This window comes from Alligator mississippiensis, chromosome 6 (assembly GCF_030867095.1).
Source record: "Alligator mississippiensis isolate rAllMis1 chromosome 6, rAllMis1, whole genome shotgun sequence".
NCBI lineage: Eukaryota > Metazoa > Chordata > Crocodylia > Alligatoridae > Alligator > Alligator mississippiensis.
This window is the reverse complement of record NC_081829.1, coordinates 18,983,370-18,991,791: the sequence shown is the minus strand read 5'-3', so window position 1 is coordinate 18,991,791 and position 8,422 is coordinate 18,983,370.

Here is an 8,422-nt window from a genome sequence, read left to right as displayed (position 1 = left end):
CACTCACCTGCCATGGCTTGATGTTCCTTGGTTCTTGATGAAGCTGCCCCAGGGCTTCCAAAGCAATATCTACGCTGCCACTCACCAAAGGTGAGGGCCTTTTGCCTTAGAGGCTAAGTGCATGTTCCAACTTTCCCTTAGCATGCGTCATACCCCGCAGAGGTTAGTTGTATGCGTGTCTTGGGACTTCAGCCTACTTGGCTTCTGCACCTTTCTAGCTAGGCCCACCAGCCTAGATGCACTAGATAGGCTCTAGCTCCTTAGTATGCTGTGGGTACATGGTCCTATACGCTGTTCTCCAACTGTTTTGGGACTCCAGCCTATCCGGCCTCATCCCCTTGTATATGGCTAAGCCCTTTTGCCCATACCTATTATCTCAGGCCTGGCTTTAAGGCCCTAGCCCCCCACTGGGCCTCTGGCCCTTGTCTGCTGTACCCTCTGGTGCTGGGCTCTCTAGCCCCTCTGTAGCTGCACCCTGTGAGCGCTAATGAGGTCTCCACCCCTACAGCCTCAGCCACAAACCACCAGTTTACAAAATGCAGCATAAGCAGTAAGCCCCTGGGCTATAGCAAAAATAAAGGTAAAAAGGCAGTTTGCCTGCTTGCAGTGCCGTGGCTCGTCTCTGCATCCCAGTGTCTGCTGCTCTCTCTCCAAGAGCTGCTGCAGCTTCTCTGGGAGTTCTCCGGAGTCTACCCTCAGCCTGGTCCCGCCTGGCTAGCTCAGACCAGAGTTTATATAGCTCTAGTCTGAGCTATCTTCCGGTCACCCGACCAGCCCTGAAAGTACTGTTCTTGAAGGAGCCATTGTGCTTCCTAGTAACAGGGTTTATGTTCCCTGTTACATGCAGCTTCTTGGCAATGTCTTACCCCTATTCCTCTGAGATGACAACATTCCTTGGGGTAAAAGAAGAGTCCTGTCTACATGGTGTTATCAGTGTATTCTGGGCTTCTTGGAGCAATAAGGAATTGCCTATAGGGACACTTGCACACCAACCATAGGACTGATAAAACTTCACGCATGCCAGCCCACCCAGCCACTGTCAGCTGGTATGAGCATGGGTTAGATGTGAGGCCATGAGTGAGAGCTGAAAAACCTTTGTCAAAACCAGTCCCCAGAGCCATCCTGTGTCCTCTGTGCATTTGTTAAGAGTCTCTCTTGCAAATGAAAGGAAGTGATTCTTCCATGCTTCAGTGCTGGTGAGGCTTTATCTGCTGTATTGTGTCCAGTTTTGGGCACCACACTTCAAGAAAGATATGGACAGATTGGAAAGAGAACAGTGGAGAGCAACCAAAATGATTATAGGCCTAGAAAGCATGATTTATGGGGAAAAAAGAACTAGGTGAACTTATTCTGGAGAAGGGATGACAGGGGGATTTGGTAATAGTCTTCAAATACCTGAAGGGTGATTATGGAAAGGATGGAGATAGACAATTCTTTATGGCTTTAGGGAACAGGACTAAAACAATGGCTTCAAACTACAGCAGAGGAAATTCAGTTTGGAGATTAGGAGGATCTTACTGAGGTTGGAACAGGCTACTTTGAAAAGCTGTGGAATCTCCACCCCTGAAAATTTTCAAGAACAGATTAGACAGACACTTGAGTGGGATGGTTTAAGTCAGAGATGATCCTGCCTTAAGCAGGGAGCTAGACTAGATGGTCTCATAAGGTCCCTGTCAGCCCTATTTTCCTATGATCAAACATCTCACTTTTTTGTAAGCAGATCTGCCCCTAAGCATAAAGGCCAGTGTATTCTTGTGAGATTCTACATACACACAGCTCTGGTATGCATTACAATGTGTGTTGATTATGATGCCTCATGTCTATTAAACTTTAAGGGAGTTAATTTATATGTGCCTGATAGCTCAGTGGGAACCATTTTGTGTAATCTACACATTCATTTCAGCTGGGTGGAAATTATTTAGAATACTTTTGTGTTTGTGTAGCAAGGTGGGGAGCACTCGGTTGGACAAGATCTGGGCGTTTCATAGAGGCATCCTTGGGTAGTTCCGAAACAGTGCACTGGTTGGATTTTTTTTTTCTTAATTTGTCAAATGCAGCTAGTGATTGGGCTGGGGAGCATGTGACTGCTCTATGATTAACGGTGTCTCCATTTGATTCATTGGATTAAAGGCACATTCATGGTTTGGGAGTGGAGGAGGGAAAATGGACAAGGGAAGAGGTGAATTGCTCGGTGAACAGTGAATGGCAGATAAGCAGAGGAGGATGGGGTATCAGTGATTGCATAGTGTCTAGGAACTCCAGCATTAGGCAGTTAGGATTTGGGTAGAGGCGATGTCATGATCCAACACTGCTGGTCTCTGTTTCCTGTTCTTATCTTTGTTCCTGCACAGGTTATGACCTGTATCTTCATGGTATCATGTCCCTTTGAAATATGCATTTACTTCTAGATCTGCACAATGTGACACATCATTTGTGAGAGTGGCTGCCTCAGCTTTCTATGATACCTATGCTGTTGCATGCCTTGTGTATGAGTAACTTACCTTGATGGTAGTACATAGGGTAGACATGTCTAACCTTTGCCCTTTTGCAGCAATCATCCCTGAACACAAGACCCTTTACAACAAGCCTTGCAATAGGCCTGTGAGTGACAACGGGATTAGCCCATTTGTTTTTCTAGGTGGGAAAACTGAGGCACCGCAGTGAAGTGATTCATACAGGGAGTATGCTTTTGTACCTGATAAAGAATGCCTTGCATTTGAAAACTTACCTTGACTGTATCTTAACCATGCAGTTGTTCCAATGAAAAGTAACACCCACAAAAAAATGTAATTCCTGCACCATCATGACTATAACATCACTCCAACACTACTCACCATCATTCAGGCAGATTCAGGTGAACTCTGCAGAAGATAACCCATATCTGACTCATGTTTTTTTCTTCCCTTTATATGCCTACTTTGCATTTTATTTTCTCTTCTTTGCCTTTTGCCTCCTTTGCTAGCTCCCATTTGCCTTTTGTCTTCTGTCCCTTGATTTCTTGAAGAGGTGATTCTCTGAAGGAGAAGGAAAGTCTGTGGCCATGGGCTTCCAGGCTATGTCTGTTTTTATGGCTGAATGGAGACCTGTAAAAACAGAAGATTGGCAGGCTGCTGGATTTGTACAAATGACCTCCCTTTGTGACCAGCATCTAGCTGGGAGGTCTGATGGCACCAAAAGATGCTTTGGTGTTTGGTCCATGATCATGCAATTTTTTTTCCCAGGCCCTAATGTTGCTGCCTTCTGTTTCACAGATTAGTCTGTTACTCCCAGTGGCAAAAATCTATTGTAAATAGTTATCTTTCACAATACTTCCCTTAAACTCCATTTCCTTGTATCTTCAATTCCCTTTTCAATTCCCAATTCAATTCTAGCAATATCTAGTTGCTATTGGACCTCAGCTCATCTCTGTTCCAGTCAGAGACTGTGGATCTGGGTGGGCCCACCTCTGTTGGGAGGTTTGAGTTCAGCATCACATCTTCAAGCAGGTTAAGGGTCGCCACCTCCATCACGCATTGTTTTACATTGAGCAGGTCTTCAGACAAGGAAAGAGGAGAAGAGGCTTTCGCCAGGATGAGCACATGCAAAGTAAGTTCTAATTACTGCCTTGCAAAGTCAAATATTTGTGTGAGCGGAAGATTAATTGGCGGGGGAGGGAGCGGAAGTGAAGGCTCTCAGAGTGTAAGTGGAACAGATGCCCGGACGCCTTGGGGAAACGCAGCTTTCCTCTACAAATCAGAGCTTTAAATTACAAGGCTTTTACCAACGAGAACAGTTGTGGGAAGTCGTCTGCTCTCATTTGCGTAATGGCTTCTGTCACTGGTGATTAGACACAGGATGAAGGAAAAGAAATTTGACAATTAGGAATGAGCAATCATTAATCAGAATCTTTGTTAGAATGAGAGAAGGGGGGGAAGGCCCCACAAACAATAGAAGCAGCCACCCTGGCTATCACAACCCCACATGTTCCACAGCAAGGTGGCCTTCAGCCACACAATTGGTAGTGCCAGCATTGCTCTACAGCGTCCTCTCTGCCTAAGTGAGACGCAACATAAGGATCTCCAAGGTGAGCTATGGTCCTGGCTCTGCTTAGCCAAAATAAGCTTTCAGGGAAACTTTCCTATGCCAAATTTTCCCCTGTAATTAGTGCTTTTCAGCCAACTGCTTCGTAAGGGGTGAGATCATCTCTCAGATCCCTCTCCTTACCCCATTCTGACCCATCCCTTCAGTGTCCTGTTAAAGATGACCACCAGCACCACCACTTTGCTAAGCCTTGCAGAGAATTTTCCTAGATCCTTTTACAAAGACACCTGCAGTTCCCAAGCAGAGAAGGGTTAGAAGGACCTTGAGTGGCATATGTAAAAAGGTGGATGGGCAAAGAAAAGCTGTCCAGACTCTTCTAGTTATGTCACATCCCTTGAGAGTAAGGATGCAACTGATGGAGTACATGACAGGGTCAATAAAAGCAGCTGTGGTAGTTTCTTTGACTGCCTGTAGCCTGCCTCTGTCAGTCACTAGCACCAATCATTTTCCAGGCGCAGAGCATCACTGAGTTTTGGGGGGGTTTTTTGTATTGGATCAAATGAGCAATAGTGACTGAACTGCCCATTCATCTGCTTCAGGTGCAACTTTCTTACTGAATTGGATCCATAAGGCTGTAATACTACTTCATCTCTCTTTGCACTCATTTCTTCAGCAGTTCCCAGAAAAAGCTCCCTAGCTATCATTCACTAATAGATTGAATGATATTTAGATACAGTTAATGTGTACCTATTATAAAAAAGGTTGTATTTTCTCCTTTGTATGCTGCTGCTGCCCTTGGATTTTCATCATCTTCCCCTTCTTTAGAGACCAAGTTTGTCAGAGTGTCTGTACTACCAATACGTATGTACATGTTATGTGTCCTGAGAAATTAAAGGCTCCTGAAGCTCGTGATTGGAACTGGGTGAGAAGCCAGTTTCCCATTGAAACTTGGACAATTAAAAAATCTTCATTTTTTCATCAGAGGAAAACCAAAATCCCTTAAAGTTCTTTATGGAAATGGAGGTGCCAGTAGCCTGATACTCAGATTATTTACTATTGCTATTCTGAGGTCACTTTTACCCTGTCTTTCACCAAAAACTCAACCCCTAAGCTGAAAGGTCATTTATCACACAAATTTTATCAAAAGTGTTATGAATCCTCCTTTCCACCCCAAGCTTTTGATGAATCAGCATTTTGACAAAGTTGTCATAAAAAGGAATTCCCAATCAATTCTACTCATGCTTTGTCAGCAGATGGAAAGTCTCTCCATTAGTACACAGCTGAGCCAGGTCAGGGATGGGTACCTTCCTTGCTACTGGCAAGAGCAGGGTACTGGACTGCCTTGATAGGTCAATGCTGTGATATAACTCCAGTAGATTGAACTAGAATGTAGTGAACTAGTATATTTAAAGCTGCTGGCAATATGGTCTAGATGATCTCCTTTGAGTGTTCATAGGATGTCTGGAAACAAGTGTCTCCTTAAATATACATGTGGGGATTATCTGCTTCTGATCTAGTCAGTCTCCAGAACTGAGTTTCATGTTTCATATTTGGCCTCCAGTTCCCTGGTCAATCTTTTTCTTTTTCTTTTTTTTTTTTTTGGTTGAGACCAGGGGTGAGGGGGGAGATCTGTAGACTCACTTTCCTCTCCCTTATTGTAGAATAGACTCTCAAAGATGTGTAATTCATAGATGCTAGGGTTGGAAGGGACCTCAACAGATCATGGAGTCTGACCCCCTGCCTAGGCAGGAAAGAGCGCTGGGGTCAGATGACCCCAGCCAGGTGCCTATCCAGCTTTCTCTTAAAGACCCCCAAGGTAGGGGAGAGCACCACCTCCCTTGGAAGCCCATTCCAAATTTTGGCCACCCTCACCATGAAGTTTTTCCTGGTATCTAGCCTAAATCTACTCTCTGCCAGTTTGTGACCATTGTTTCTTGTTACCCCAAGAGGCACCCTGGTGAACAGAGCATCTCCGATCCCTTGCTGCGTCCCCCGAATGAATTTGTAGGCGGCCACAAGATCACTTCTCAGCCTTCTCTTGCAGAGGCTGAAGAGGTTCAGGTCCCTCAGTCTCTGCTCATAGGGCTTGTCCTGTAAGCCCCTGACCATACAAGTGGCCCTCTTCTGGACCCTCCTGATTGACTGTGGGGAAAAATAAACAACTCACAAGCTGAAGATGCTAGGGTTTTTTTAATCCTAGGAATCTAAACTGTGACTGGTAAAATATATTTTGAAAAAGTATAGCAAAGAGTGTGTGCGTGTGTGTGTTGCTTCCAAAGACCCCAGTCAGGATTATGATCGTATTCTGCTGGGTGCTAGACAGACATTGAAAAGAAGACAATGTGTGAAGGGCTATTAGGACCTTGTTTTAAATCTGGGGACATCCTCTGAACATGCTTTTCTAATCTTATGTGGTGATAAAAAGAGTCCGTAGAGTAAGATGCTTACATGTAGGCCATCAAAACCAGTTTAATCCCCAGCAAACACAACTTGAACTACTCTTGACCGTGTCCTCCACACTGCTGTAGTAAAATATGGCTCCCCTTCTTCCTAGATTTACAGTACAAGCACCCTACTTAAATGTCAGTCTGGAGGAAGGAAGGACATACCTGGTATTTCACAGGCTTATCCAAGCGATCTGGAATTGTTTCCTAGCTCTTCCATGTACTTCCTGTGTGACCTTCAGCGAGTCACTTGGTCTCCCTGTGCTGCAGATTCCCATCTATACAATGGAAGTCATGGGTCATTTTCTCTTATGGTTTGTCTGTCTTGTGTACTTAGGTTGTAAACCGCTTGGGCTCTGGATTGTCTTACTATGATGTATATGAACAGCCCCTAGCACACTGAAGCATGCCAGTGCTATTGTCATATAAATATTAATTGGGATGGCTATAAAAAAGTTCTCCCTGGAACTGCCTGTCTGTTTGTATCATCCAGTTTACCATGGGCCCTGGAATTGCCTCAATGTGTGTGACTGCCATTCCCCTACTCACTCTCTAGCTTCCACCATGGGAAAGAGTAGCAGTGCAATAATCAGCTTGTCCTTTGTGTGGAACAATGGGAACTGGTCTTTTTCTATGCATCAGATTAGGTAGGTTCCAAGGACCACCTCTGCCCGTTTCTAGTTATCTGATTCCTAGCTGTGTGGCTGGGCATAACATCTACTTCCATAGAAACCACCAGCAGATGATCTCTAGATATTGGAGCCACTTAGTAAGCCTTCAACATTCATAAATAGTACTTGCTTTTTTATATGTGCAAGAAATGGGGTACAGAGGGTGTAAGCAAGTTACTAAGTCACACAGCAACTCTATAGAAAGGCTAGGAATAAGACAAACTTTCTGGCTCAGCCTCTTCCTCTAATCCAGGGGTTCCCAGCCTTTTCCATATCATGACTCCATGTTATAAAAGAGGACTGGCCTGCCTTTCTAGCCATGAAGAAAAGGAAAGGGGTCATGTCTTTCTAAATCTGCTTTTGACACCCATTCCAAGGCTGAAGGCTCAGTTCCTTGCTCCATACATCATAAGGCTAGACTGGACCATTGTGATCATCTAGCTTCATGGTAGTGTCTTACAGAGGGCAAACTTCCCTGAATTAATTCCTGCTTGGAATGGAGTAGATTTTTTTTAAAGGAAAACAATCTGATTTTGATTTTAAAGATCCCAGTGATGGAGGATCCATCATAATCCTTGATAAATTGTTGTTTTTTTTTTAAATTCAGGTTGCTTACTTCAAAGATGTGCTAGCAAAACAGGGGGTGTCACCCTTACTTGAACCTGAGCATCATCTCTGATCTTGGGTATATTGGCCATGTAACGGAATGGTTTTCAGGTTCTTTGACTAGTGCTTTGATTTTTGTCTTTGTGTGGTTCTAGTTTTGTTAATTAGATCAAGCCAGATTTCCACTGAGACTACAATAGTAGCATCCTCATCAATCTGTAATCTGTCAAGCCCCTCTGAAGCCTTGTGCAATTGCTTTAGTAAATTTAGTTTCTTTAGGGAGAGTCCCTTGTTGGGGGAAGTGTTATGTTTTGATTGAAGTCCTCTGAGTGATGAATGTAAATTTTAACTTATGATAGCGAGGCACACCTTTAGTGACATATTCATAACACAGGCCAGAGGACTTCTGCCAGGTATTCCTTCATTCCTCAACCTTGAGGTTGAGCTAGAGCTCATTTGCTAGAAAGGGACATCCCATCTTGATTTTAAATCTACAATATTTCCTAGTATGTTGTTCCAGGTGGTTAATTAGGCTTATCATTGGAAATTGCACCTTTTTTCTAATCTTCCAGAATTCCCTAATGTCATTGGGAACCTGGGTCTCCCATTATCCCTTTTCAAACTGATTAATCATTTGAGGCCCAGGTGATCTCTGTGAGGAAAGGAACTGTTGAGAGGGGC